This window comes from Balaenoptera ricei, chromosome 18 (genome assembly GCF_028023285.1).
Source record: "Balaenoptera ricei isolate mBalRic1 chromosome 18, mBalRic1.hap2, whole genome shotgun sequence".
Classification (NCBI taxonomy): domain Eukaryota; kingdom Metazoa; phylum Chordata; class Mammalia; order Artiodactyla; family Balaenopteridae; genus Balaenoptera; species Balaenoptera ricei.
This window is the reverse complement of record NC_082656.1, coordinates 53,935,607-53,949,782: the sequence shown is the minus strand read 5'-3', so window position 1 is coordinate 53,949,782 and position 14,176 is coordinate 53,935,607. Positions and strand designations below refer to the sequence as shown.

Sequence of the window (14,176 nt, the reverse complement as noted above, 5' to 3'; positions counted from 1 at the left end):
CATTTTGTAGCTAAAATAAGTAAGAAAATTAAGCCACTGTGCCAAATTCATACTCCATTCAGTCTATTTTTAAAAAGAGGTTTATTATTTGTTGCTTAATTCATTATGAAGACTGTACAAGAAAAAATACTGAGGTTAAATTTTTTTCTTTTCTTATATAATAGTATTGCATGACTTCATTTGTTAAAAACTTATAACTCTTCTATTACCATAAATATCCTAAAGTTTAAATAAGTACTATTAATGGAATGCTTACTATGAATATATCTAATTGCCAGCTACCTGCATTGTGGGAAGGAATTTGAGACCCAAAATTCTTCCTGTTCTTTCATCCTGCCTTGAAGTTGCAATGACCCCTCATCTCTTGCCTAGCTCAAATGCCCCAAACATATAATCTCCAAAACTTTCCGTCAAGACGAAGAAGCCCAAGAAGCTCTAAAGTGACTAGAGGGAAAAAGGTAAGTCTAAAATATACCAAACTTTTTTAACTCTTAGATTCAAATGCTTGTTATCATATACCAATTTATTAGGCAGAGGGTGCTAATAAACAAAGTGCATAAATTTAATTATTGATATAGGTCAATTTATTATTTTTCAAATAGGCATGTTAAGTGGTTTTGTTTTGTTTTTACTTTAAATATGTGTGTTTCATTTTATGTTAATTATAACTTAATGAAGTTGTTTTAAAAAAGACAAAAAAGATGAGACATCCATATTAGCAAATTCACGCTCACAAGGAAGGATGTCTATAGTGTATTAAGTGAAGAAAAAAATGTGAAACAGTAGGCATGATATTTTTTGTGGAATACTTATAAGCAGAAAATGTTAACTTTGGCTGTGGGAATACAAAGAGTTTTCACTTCCAAATTTAAATACTGCCATAGTCTACAATGAACATATGTAAGGGTCAGGCTCCAAGATGGCCCCTAGGGATCCCTACTTCCTGGGATTCATGCCCTTGTATATTTGTCTCCCACATTGTATCATGGTTAGTTTCTGTGACCAATAGAATATCTCAAAAATGATGATATGCCTTAAAAGGCAACATGGCTTCCTTTTTGCTCTCATCTGAATTATTTATTCTGAAGGTTACAAAGCAGCTTTATGGTGGGGTCCGTATGAAGAGGAACTGAGGCCACATGCCAACAGCCATGTGAGTGAACCATCTTGAAAGAGCATCCCCCAGATGCAGCCCAACCTTCAGATGACTGCAGCCCTGTCTGTCATCCTGATTGCAACCTCATGAGATGAGAGAGAATCATCCAGGTAGGCCATTTCCAGATTTGTGATTCCCGGAGATGTTTGTTATTTTAAGACATTAAGATCTGGAGGAATTAGTTACATAGTAATAGATACCCAAAACAGCATGTATTCCTTTTTTTTTTTTTTTTTGATAGCTATATATATATTATATATAATAATATATATACAATTAACATATAATAAATTAAACATACATATATAAAGAATACAATTTGATAAGTTTTTATATATACAGTTGACCTTTGAACAATGCGAGTGTTTGGGACATCAACCCTTCACCCAGTTGAAAAAAAACCTACGTATAAATTTTAGTCAGCTCTCAGTATACATGGTTCCTGCATATCTGGGGTTCCACATCCTTGGATTCAACCAACTGCAGACCATGTAGTACTGTGTTTGTTGAAAATAATCCATGTATAAGTGGACCCACCCAGTTTGAACCAGTATTGTTCAAAGGTTAACTGTATATGATATAAACATATAGATATGATATGTAACTGTATCTGTAAAGTATCACTAAAATCAAGATAATAAACATACCAACCATTCCCCCCAAAAGTTGCTTAAGACCTTTGCTTATTCTTCCTTCTTCACACTCCCAGCTTGCCTACCCCAAAGCAATCCTGTCTGCTTTCTGTTGCTATAAATGACTTTGCATTTTCTAGGATCATGTGTAAATAGAATTACACAGTATGGACTCTTTTTGTTTGGCTTCATTAACTTAGCAGAATTATTTTGAGAATCATTCACATTGTTGCATATATCAATAGTTCATTTTACTTTATTGCTAAATAGTAATCCATTTTATATTCAGCATTGAATATATTCAGCATTGGATATACCAGTTTGTTCATTCATTCACCTATTGATGGAGAGGTGGGTCGTTTAGAGTTTGAGGCTTTTCCAAATAAAGCTTCTATGAATATTTATGTACATATATTTAATGGATATATGCTTTCATTTCTCTTCAAGAAATACCTAGCAGGGGAATGGCTGGGTTATATGATAAGTATATGTTTAACATTTAAAGAAACTGCCAAACTGTTTTCCAAAGTGCTGCCTCATTTTACATTGCTAGAGAGTTCCAGTCTTTTCACATCCTTGCCAACACTTGGTACGATAAGATTTCTTAACTTTAGTTATTCTAATAGATATGTAATTGCATACTATTATAATTTTAATTTGCATTTTTCTAATGACTAATTCTTCTGAACATCTTTTTGTGTGCTTAATTGCTATCCGTAAGTTTTTTTGTCAAGATTCTACTCAGTATTTTGCCCAATTTTTTATTGAGTTGTTTGTTTTGTTGTTAGAATTTTGAGCGTTCTTTATATGTTCTCTGTCATATATGATTTGCAAATATTCCCTTCCAATCTGTAACTTGGCTTTTCATTCCTTTAGTAGTGTCATAAACTAGCAGAAGCTTTAAATTTTGATGAAATCCAACTTATCAATTCATTTTAAAAAACAGATTATGTTTTTTTCAATCATATCAAAGAAATCTTTACCTAACCCAAGATCACAAAGATTTTTTTCCCACTGTGGTCTTCTAGAAGTTTTATAATTTTAGATTTAACATCTAAAATTCACTTTGAGCTAATTTTTGTATAGAGTGAATTTATCAAAGTTCACTTTTTTGCCTATGTATATACAATTGTTACAGCATAATTGGTTGGAAAGAAGACCCTTTTCCACAGAAATGTGATTGTATTTTTGTCAAAAATTACTTGTAATATGTAAATTTAAGAGGAGAGGATTAGTTGATCCTCTGGGGGAAAATTCCAGATGAAGACTGGTTCTTTTACTTGAAAATAACTATGTTTAATAACAAAAGTTTTATAGGAAAATGCAGAAAACACATAGGAATATTAGAATCAATCATAATATCATTGGCCGTAGATAATTAATGGTTTTCTAAGAATACAATTCATCTTTTTATCTTTTTAGTAAAAATGGGGTCAGAGTACATTATTTTGAAATCTGCTTTACATATCACTGTATGACAAATAATTTTGATATTATTAACATCTCCTATAACATGTATAGATTTTAATGAAACCACAGTGATGACTACAAAATTCATATAGAGGCAGAATATATTCCTGTGTACCAACCAAATTCAGAAAATTATTAGTCTAAAAAGTTAAAAGCTAGATAATTGATGATTAATTTGAAAGTTTTTCTTTAAATTATTCAAAGTAGAGTGACATTAACTTGTGACTTTTTTTCTGTTAGTTTCTGTCTGCATTTCTGGATTTTTCCATGCTAACAATTTGCCTGAATTGTTCATGACTCTTTCTTTTTGAGAGAAGAGAAAAACAATTTTGATACAAAGTTCTTTTTATCATAGTGGAGATTTTGATATTAATAAATATTTAGAATTCATCTGAAATCATTTTATAGGACTCTGGAGCTGAAAATTAGGCGATATAAATGGAAATTTGCTGTCTAAAGATTTTGGATCTCGATTCTCATAGTCGCTCAGGATGATGTTGCTGGAACCTATCCAGGATTATACAAACTTCCAGGCTCATTGACATGGAGATGGATAATATATTTCAAAAACTGCATGAAGTCCTTCCGTGAATAATCAAATTAAGCCTTTAAAGATAGCACTCTCAACAAGGCTCAAATCAATTCCAAGAATGATTCAGTAAAACTGACAGTTTCGGTTATTCAAAACCACCTAGCCAGTCTTGAAAACACGTTAATCTTCTTGAGTAGAAATGTGACCCAAGAGAAATGAGGCGGTATTAATTTGGTTTGTTGCTAGGGAAAGTGCTAGCCAAGTTTTATAACTCATTCTCTCACTGTTGTAGTAGAAGGAAATGAAAATAGGGAGGATATAAATCAGCTCGGCTGGGCCAGTTCTGGAAAGGGATTTTTACACCATTTTCTAAAAGTCTAAGAGGGTACTGCCAACAGGGGTTGCTGGCTGAGGAAGTTTTAACTTAGGATTTTGCAAGTAGGGAATCAGGGCATCCAGATGAGTTCAGATCAAGTCGAAAATTATAGAGTGTTTGATCCAACCTGAAATGAGTATGTGTATTATAGGTGTCTAATGGGACAATCTTAGGAATGATGCTAATGAACATTTGGGTGAAATATTGTCTGTTAGTATTGAGTTCCATCCTTGCCGTTCTAAGATCCTCCTTATATCTGCATTTCCCAGACTCCTTCGCCACAAGCCACATGGTTTAAATTTAATTCCAACAAGAGGATTAGTCACAAGAGATGTGAAGGACAGACTGAAGTCATTTTTTTGTTTCCGGCAGTAACAGGTGAGATGTTCAGCTGACCGTAGACATAAGGTTTGCATCATCTTCTGGATGAGCTTCTTTTAATCACCTGCTTCAGTGCTGTAGGCAACTGAGAGATTCAGCAAAACTTCTCTGAATCTCCACACTTCCTGATTTCCTAAAACCAGCAGTGGCACACCCTGACCTTTATTTGCCCTTATGAACAGCACTTTAAATATCCAATTCCCTCTATTAAATCCCTTCCTATTAAAACAAGTAGAGCAGTTTTTGTTTTCCCACCAAAATGGACGGATAGACCATTTAAATGTTAAGATTACACAATAGAATTCTCAGCATTTGTGTATGGTGTACACACTTAAAGTTTCAAGTGTAAGTCCAGAGTAAGGAGGTGAATGCCCAGCTTCTTCCTCCAAGCAAGCATTTATGGTTTACTACAATAGAAAACACAGATAAGTGTTTTAAAATAACAGAACCAATTTTTATCATTGCCCTGATTGACCCCTCATGGATACTTAATTAGGAAGACTCAATTTAAAAGAAATGTTTAGGACTTCTAACACAGGCAAGCAAAGTTTGTTGCATGGAATCAATTCAGGAGAATAAACTACACATATGTTAGCTGACACATTACATTCAAAATTTTAATAGCTTTGTTAAACCTTCCAGGGGGGGAAAAAAAAGATACATTCCTACGATTTAGATTAATTTCATTATTGAATGAAATATTGGCAATGAAAAAAGTTGACAACCCATAGAAGCCATTAGAATGTTAAAAACTGAAATTATTTAAGAAGTAAGAACACAAAGGCAGCTTTTAAAATTTTTTTATCTGGAAATTCGGTTATAGGTTTAATTGCAAAACTTCCTGGGACGCATATTAAGCACTCATTTATCGTTGCTCGTGTCTGACATTTAAGATAAAAACCACAAAGCTTTATCAAGGGACATAAAGTCAATCAAACAAACAACTTGAACATGAATGAATGTAAAAGGATGTCATGGTTCTGGATGGAAAGGCAATATTTTAAGATGCTAATTCACCCTCAAATTGATATCTCCATTTCCTGTAATGTTAATTTCAGGGGGATGTTTGTTTTTCTTTGACCTTTCAAAAATTATTCTAAAGTTCACGCGGAGAGAAAAAGACAACATAGTCAAAACATTTGGGAAAAGATGTGCTCATCCCCGATTAGGTGCTATAAAAGACTGGAGATGTGGTTGTGGGAGTGAGGAGGTGTGGCGAGCAGAGCCTGCATCAACTACGCTGCATTCATGAAACGGAGTGCACTGCAGCCAAAAAAATAGACTGGTGTACGTACTGCTCAGAAAGATGTTGGGGATATATTGTTAACGGAAAAAACAACCTACGGATCAATGTGTTTCACACAATTATATTTCTATAAAAACTGCACACACCTTTATACGTACGCATGCAAATGTCTGCATTAGCCTTAGAACACTTGACAATCCATCAAACTGCTAAAGTGGTCCCATCTGAGACATAGTGGGAGCTGAGGTTGACATTTGCTTCATATTTCCTATGTGTGTGCACGCACATAATATTTAAAGCAGTGATGACCTTGTAACTTTCAACATTTTGCATTTTTAATATTATTCAAATTCAAGTGTAAAGAAATCCATCATGTACTGTTTTCTGTTAATCTAAATAGACATGTACATTCACATACATATACATTTAGGCAAGAAAGAAACTTTGATATTTACAAACATGACTGCTCTTTTTTGAGGAGAGCTCCTTTCTTATAGAAATGGTATTTGTTATGTTGAAAAATCTTGATCTTGGGCGGGCAAATTAGGGAGCAGGGGTCTGAGAAGCCTGAATTGCTTTGCATGATAGAGAAAGGTTGTGTGCAGGATGTGGCTTGACTTGGTTACTGTCAGTGGTATGATTTCAATATTGCCTCTGCCACCCCTACAAATTCCTGAATCAGGTCTACATTGTTCACGAAAGGTTTGGTATAAGTGGATTTCTTGGCAGGACTCAGAGTCAGTTAGAGTGCAGTTCAAGGGCAGATGCAAAGACAATGCGGCTTGAAGAAGAAGGGACTATGGAAAGTAAGACTCCAGGAATTTTCCGAAATTTAGAAGATATTTTGCATTTTCCCCATGTATGGCTTTGGACAGTGCTTCAAGGAGAACACTCAAACAGCTTTACTTCTGTTACCCGGAGTCTGTCTAGCAAAGAAGCCTGGTTCAAAGTCTGATAAAGCTTAAAAGTGAGAAGCTATAGCTGTCTAGTTATTCTGAAGGCTGAGCAAGAGTGATTAAAAAGAAGGTTCAAGAGGGCTGCCTAGAGGGATGATGGGATCCTAATTTAGATGATATCCTGTGAGGAGCGGACCAAGGGAACTAGAGGCTGGGAAGGCAGAGATTTGCAAGTAGCATCAGGGGAAGACTTTACCTGCACTAAGTATCTGCAGCGAGAGATCCCAGCAGCGAAGGAGTGATGTCTGAAGAAACTACAACCACTCCCTAAGAAACAGAAGTAGTCTTAACACCCTCCAAGCCCAGAAAGTACCAAGGCCAGGTCAACGCTAGAGTTAAGTAAGATATTTCTTGCATTACAAGTCTCTTCTTATCTGTCATGTAAACCTTGAAATGCCAGAGGCAGCCTAACAAGTGGGGGAGTGGGAGGAGTGCTAGATGGGCCTTAAAGAAGAACGTGAATCTCAAGGTCCTGATTTCTACAATAAGCCTAAAAAATTTAAGAACATTCTCTCCTCCCCCACTATAGACACACTTGAGAAAGAAAACGCAGAACATACTAGTATTCAAGATCCAGTGGTTTAAAACATGTACTGATCAGTTAAGAATCTGTCCAATTTTTTTAGTTTAATACATTTTACCTCTATAATAAATATGATTCATTTGCTTATTCAGCACTATTTACTGAGTGCCAACTTTGTGCCAGGCACACTTCTTCTGGGATCTGGGGAAATCAGGAACAAAATGACAAAGTCCGGCCCTCAGCCTCAGGAAATTTACATTCCAGTTGGGGTGACCCAGGGTAAAAATATAATAGTACAAGGCCACATAGCAACAAGTTCTATTATGAAAAGTAATTCAGCTAAGGTGATAGAGTGACAGGACTGCTAATTTATATAGAGACATTAGGTTACTTTGAGAGTATAAAATTTAAGTAAATTGAAGGATATGAAGAAATGAGTCATGGGATATCTTGGGGAAGATCCATCTGGCCAGAGGGAACATGGAATGCAGAGGACTGAAGTGGGGACAATCTTGGCAGGTTGAAAAGTGCAAGGAGGCCCTGGTGGTTAGACTGTAGTGAAGCCAATGAGCAATGAAAGTGTTTTTTCAAATGAAACAACTTTCAGGGAGAAGGACCTTTGAGATGCTAACCTTTCTGTGGGCAGGATCTGGAAGGAGAGCCTGCTGGGCCCTGGTCAAGAAGAGGGTCTGTTATAACCCATAACTTGCGTGTGTATTTAGATCGTGCTCTGAGACTCACTGCCACCTTCATGGTTTGTCCACGAGCATTAATATTTCTTTTTTTTTTTTTTTTTTAACCACACAGGAATGATTGCGTTTTGGATCGAGATAGTCTCCAATATGCAATACATTCATAGTAAACCCCAGGGCAGGAGGACTCCGCACATCTCTCCCCTCTTCCCTGAAACGTCGGTTTCTGAAACATAGCTTGTTTGCTGCACACGCCCATTACATGTTACATCACCTGAACAACACTGCCCACTTCAAAACACACGTGCACACACACACACACACACAAACAGACACGCGCAGACCTGCCCACAGGGTCAGGGACCGCCACTTCCTGGCAGGGGAGCGTGGCTGCAGCCCCCGTGCTGCTCAGTGCAAAGTGTCGGAGCTGTGGAAACCTACACGGGCTCCTGCTTGACCGAGGGGGTCACTGGTGAGTAAGAGGGTAAGTGGGAGCTCCCTGAAACCACCAGCTGCAGAATTCTTGTTCACTGGATTGGCTTGTTTTCTTCATGATTGAGAAAAGCAGCTCGGCACACAGGATTTTTAATAAACAGTGTAATATCCCACACATCTTCTTCTTAGAAAATGTGAAGCATGTTAACAAAACTCCTAACTGTGCTGGAAGATAATGACATTTGGCTTCTTCGTGTGGCCACACACCTGCATCACTGGGCAGTGACACTGATCAGAATGCCACCCGGTTACTGGTGTGGAAATCTGCCATCCGTGACCGTAAATATATAAAACTCTGCTTGCTCCGAGCAGTTGGTCTGTGTAGGTTCCATTTGCCCTGTTGGTCACAGATGGGCTGTTGACACCCTTTCCGACCCCAAACAAAGTCCATTCACAAGTGCCAGCATGATGAGAGGGCCTCGCACTGAGAATGGGGGGCCCGCTTTCCTGGGTCTGGTCTGCAGTTGCCTAAAGCGGAAGCCGATGAAGGGGTTCATCCAGAGCTTCGAGGGGGCCCCCAAAGACGGACTTCATCCCTTCCTATAGCAGCCACTGCTCCCACGTGGGCTTCTCGCTCTTCAGCTTCTCTATTTCCGCTTTGTCATTGTATATGGAGTGGATTTGGGTTTAACTACTGCAGTGGTGGGCGCGCTCGGGCTTGATCCAGCAGCACTTGGGACACTTGTACAGATCCCCTCTCCAGGCTTCAGCTGCAAACCTCCATGCCTTCTTTAGTAGCATTTCCTTTGGGTACTGCCCCCGGGGGGGTGAGCACGGTCCTCAGGTGAGACACCACAGGGCAAGCACCGCCAGGCAGTTAAAAATGATCCCGTGGACCACAGAGTACCAGAAGTCTTTGGAAGGCAGCAGCAAGACCAGTGTCACCAGAAAGTTTGCAGAGGTGACCGGAAGCCACGTGACACAGGCGCAGATCCTGCCGCAGCCCAAGCGGATGAACTGGACTCTGTCTGCCGCATCAGCCTCTAAGGAAGAGAAGGCTGAAGAGTCATAACAGTCATTTTCACTCAGGAGAGGATGGGTGATGCTCAGCATCCCAGAGCTGGTGTCCTGATGACGGCATGGTTTCCCTACGCACCCTCTCAACTTATTTCTAAACATTCCTTGAACATTTTGTGCCTTTTCTTTTTTTTTTTTTTAATAAATTTATTTATTTATTTATTTATTTATTTATTTTTGGTTGTGTTAGGTCTTCGTTTCTGTGCGAGGGCTTTCTCTAGTTGCGGCGAGCGGGGGCCATTCTTCATCGCGGTGCGCGGGCCTCTCACTATCGCCGCCTTTCTTGTTGGCGGAGCACAAGCTCCAGACGCGCAGGCTCAGTAGCTGTGGCTCGCGGGCTCCAGACGCGCAGGCTCAGTAGCTGTGGGTCGCGGGCTCCAGACGCGCAGGCTCAGTAGCTGTGGCTCGCGGGCTCCAGACGCGCAGGCTCAGTAGTTCGTGGCTCACGGGCCCAGTTGCTCCGCGGCATGTGGGATCTTCCCAGACCAGGGCTCGAACCCGTGTGCCCTGCGTCGGCAGGCCGACTCTCAACCACTGCGCCACCAGGGAAGCCCATGCCTGTTCTTTAGGACCTTAAGGTGCATACTGTCCTATGGGATAGGATACAAGGCCCCGGGTGGGGTCGCCTGGTGTTTTGGCTCCTCCCAGCCTGCAGCTGGCGGAGACTGCAGCGGACGAGGCAGAGACGCATCATGCAGCCGCGCTCCTGGCCAGGGCTGCGTGGGCCCCGCAGCTCGGCTCGGCTGGACTGTGTTCTGCCTGGCCGGTCAGAAGAAGGCGGCCTCCTAGCAGACTCTTGAGCCAGAGCCCAGCCTCCCTGAGCATTCCTGCGTGACTGAAATGACGATCCTGCAGCAGACGGGCTTTTTCCAAGGTAGGTTCAGGAAAATCAATACTGCATCTACCCAGGGAAGAATATCTGGTCTAAGGAATCTTCTCTCTTGTGACCATGACGTGTAATAAATAGGCCTTTTTTTTTTCTTCCCACTGGGGTCAAAGAGTGATTTGTTCTAGTGAACAAAATGGATTAGCTAATGCAAATTGAAATACATTGTCTAGAAATTAAGTCAGTCCTGAACCCTTCCCCCAGCAAAGAGATTGCTCCTAGGGCTTGTTTATACATGAGGTGTCTAAAGCGCTTGTTAGTGTGCTTAGCACAGCACATGCTCAATAAATGACAATTATTATTATGTGGTAATAATAGTAGCTTGAGATCACCCCAATTAGTAGGTAGTGACTAATCAATACAAATGAAGTTTCTACCGGGCATAAGCACATGGCTGGGTATGTTGCATCACATACGCATATCTACACCAACCTGGGCAAGAGGTATGTACCCATCAGGATTGCCTTAGACAACAGGAACCCCCGCTCTTCCTTCCTAAGCCTGGGAATAAGCAGTCCCTGAAGCACATGGTTACATGCAGGTGAACTTCTGAACTCAAGAGTTCTGTTAGGAAGGAGGAGGAGAGATATTGTTACGGAGTCCAAGCTCATGCTGGCTTGCTACATGACAAGCCAATAAATCCACAGAGGAGGTATTGGGGCAAGGTATAGTGCCTTTATTTGGAAAGGCAGCATACTGATAAGATGGTGTCCCAAAGAACAATCTTACCTGAGTTAGAATTCAGGCTTCTTTTATACTAAAAGAGGAGAGGGTGTGGCTCGTTGTGCAAACTTCTTGGTGCCGGAATCCTTTGTTTGTACAGTTAGTTGTCCATGGAGGTCTGTTCACAATGTTCCTATAAACTCCCAACAAGACAATTGTTATTTTCTGTTCTGCAAATTTTTATCTCCATATAAATGGGAAAATGTTATACCTTTGAAAGTCAGAGTCTTGAGAATGGGCTATCCTGTATATTTCAGGCTAGAGGTAACATCTTTTACAAAAGGTGCAGAGCCAGCATGACTAAGCACAGGCAGCAGACCACAAGGGTTAGAGCTAAAGAAATAAATCTAATATGGAGTCAGGTTTGTTCTTCTCTGTTACAATTTGGCTACTAGACAGCAACCAGCAGTGTCTGTTACAACCCTTAGCTTTTCCACCTCTTTTTCTGCTCCTCCTAGCGAATTCCATAACCATATGGTTCTGAATTTCGTATATGTGTGATGAAATGAGCTTAAATTTCCATATGGCAATGTTTTCTCTTCTGTATACCCCATGCTCTTTTATGCTTTCAGACTTTCATATATGCTCTTGTTTCTGCTTGTCATTCCTCTACCTTTTTCATCTTAGTCTTCAGGATTGTTTTCATTCATTTATTCATTCAATCTACATCTGACAGATATCTATTTTCTATTATAAGTCAGGCATATAGACATCATGACAGGAAGTATAGACAGAGCCTACGATGGAAGAGATAGAGACATAAAGCAACAACTAAAACAGAGCATAGTAAGTGCTACTATGGAGGTATGCATCTGAACTTCGAGTCACCAACTCCACCTAAGATAGGAGATTGACCTTGTTGGAGGAGGTAATGTTTAAATGGTATCTGGAAGGAGTCACAAAGGTAGGAGGGAAGAGTAGCCCTTCCAACATGAGCAGGGTTCTGAGAGAACATAGTTCCTTCAGGAATGTTAAATGGAAAAGCCTGAGCACCATCCAATGGTTGGAGAGGAAATTCCTAACCACCTCAGAGGGATTTTATATCAGTCTAAGTAGGTTTGTTATATGTGACAGCTTTATAAGCTATTCTATACAAGTCAGTGAGTCGTTGTATATTTGTGGAAAAAGCCAGGGATTGGAATTAGACAGATCTATATTTGAATCTTGACACTTTCACACACTGTGTGACTTTGGGCAAGGTATTTCCCTCATTTGAGCATCTTTCGTATCTGTGAAATGGGAAAAAATATGCTTTAATGTTACAAGCACCAAAATAAGTTAGTACTTGCAAAACACCTGTAAGTGCCTGTCTCATAATGAGTTTTTAACAAATATTACTCCTCTTCCTTCTGTCTCAATATTAATTAAACTTTGGTATTAACTTCCTTCTTGAAATTCTCTCCTCACTTGGCCTCCATTATACACTCTCTCCTAATTCTCAGCCTCAGTGTTATAACTGCTCCTTTTGGCCTTCGCCATGGGTTTCTCTTCCACTGATGGATCTTCTTTTTCTTAATGATTGGTTATTTCTAAGGATTTGTCTTACCCTCTTTTCTACTCAATTTTTTGTTGTTAATTTTTTTTAAACATCTTTATTGGAGTATAATTGCTTTACATGGTTGTGTTAGTTTCTGCTGTATATTTTCTATTCAGTTTAAGGCAGACTGTATTTCTTGATACGCTTTCTAATTCCAGTGCATTCTCCTAAGATTCAGAGCTGTATTTCAACAGCTCTGTGGATAACAATATTGTGTTATATATTTATCATTGTGTAGGGATTTACCCTAAACATAATGGCTCACAGCAACATTTATTATTCCACAGTTTCTGTAGGTATGAATCTGGGCCTCCCTTATCTGGGCCACGTGTCTTGTGGTCTTTCATAGGGAGGCAAGCAAAGTGTTAGATGGGACTGCAGTCTCTAGCCTCCACACACACTCACGTAGTTGGACCATGTTTCCCATGGGTGATTGGACTGAAAGTCTCAGTTCTTTACTGGTTGCTGGGTAGAAGCCTCCCTCACCTCCTTGCCACATGGCCTCTGTATAGGACAACCCAAACATGGTAGCTGGTTTCCCTCAGAGCAAGTAAGAGAGTGAGAGAAACAAGCAAGATGGAACTCGCAGTCTTTTGTAGTTTAATATCAGAAGTAATATCCTGTTACGTTTGCTATATTTTGTTAGAAGTAAATTGTTATGTCTACCCACACTCGAGAGGAAGAGATTATACAAGGGTGTGACTACCAAGTGTCCTTTTAGCAACTACCTACCATAATTAAGAAATTCCTATGAGGTAGAAATTATCCTTGTTTTACAGACGAGAAAATAGCGACCCTGGGAGTTTAAATATACTGCTCAATACTTACTAATAATTTATGGATCTGGCATTTGAAACTTAAATCTGTTTTTTATTTTGTATTTATTTAATTTTATTTTTGTAAGAAATAAAAATTGTATATATTTAGGTCTATAAGTGTTTTGATATACGTATAACATTGTAAAGTTATTACCACAATCAAACTGATTAACATATCCATCACCTCCCATAGTTCCTTTTTTTTTTTGTAGTTGAGAACACTGGGGATCTTAGCAAATTTCAAGTATACAATACGTTGTTATTGACTATAGTCACCATGCTGTTCATTAGGTCTCCAGAACTTACTCATCTTATAACCGAAAGTGATCAGTAACTCTCCATTTCCCTTACCCTCCAGCCTCTGGTAAATACCATTCTACTCTCTGTTACTATGTGTTTCAGTTTTTTGGGCTTTGTTTTTTGATTTTTTTTTTTGTTTTGTTTTTAGATTCCACATACAAGTGAGATCATGCAATATTTGTCACTCTGTGCCTGGCTTATTTCACTTAGCATAATGTCTTCCAGTTTCACCCAAGTTGTGGCAAATGGCAGAATTTTCTTCTTTCTCATGGATGAATAATATTCCATTATATATAAACATCCAGAATTTTCTTGATCCATTTATCTGTTGATGGACACAGGTTGTTTCCTTGTCTTGGCTACTGTGAATAATGCTGCAATAAACTTGGGAATGCAGGTTATCTCTTCAAGATACTGATTTAGTTTCCTTTGGATA

The 14,176-nt window shown here is 39.2% G+C and overlaps 1 long non-coding RNA gene and 1 pseudogene across 1 annotated transcript in view; one reads left to right on the top strand and one right to left on the bottom strand.

Moving 5' to 3' along the window:
* The first annotated feature begins 400 nt into the window (after positions 1-400).
* Positions 401-14,176, top strand: part of LOC132352556 (uncharacterized) — a 103,973-nt gene continuing 90,197 nt past the window's right edge. Inside the window, exons 1-2 of the long non-coding RNA XR_009498775.1 lie at positions 401-458; positions 1,089-1,266. This is a non-coding gene — a long non-coding RNA (uncharacterized LOC132352556). The remainder of the gene's footprint in view (positions 459-1,088; positions 1,267-14,176) is intronic.
* On the bottom strand, positions 9,087-9,540 carry LOC132352699 (palmitoyltransferase ZDHHC7-like; annotated as a pseudogene).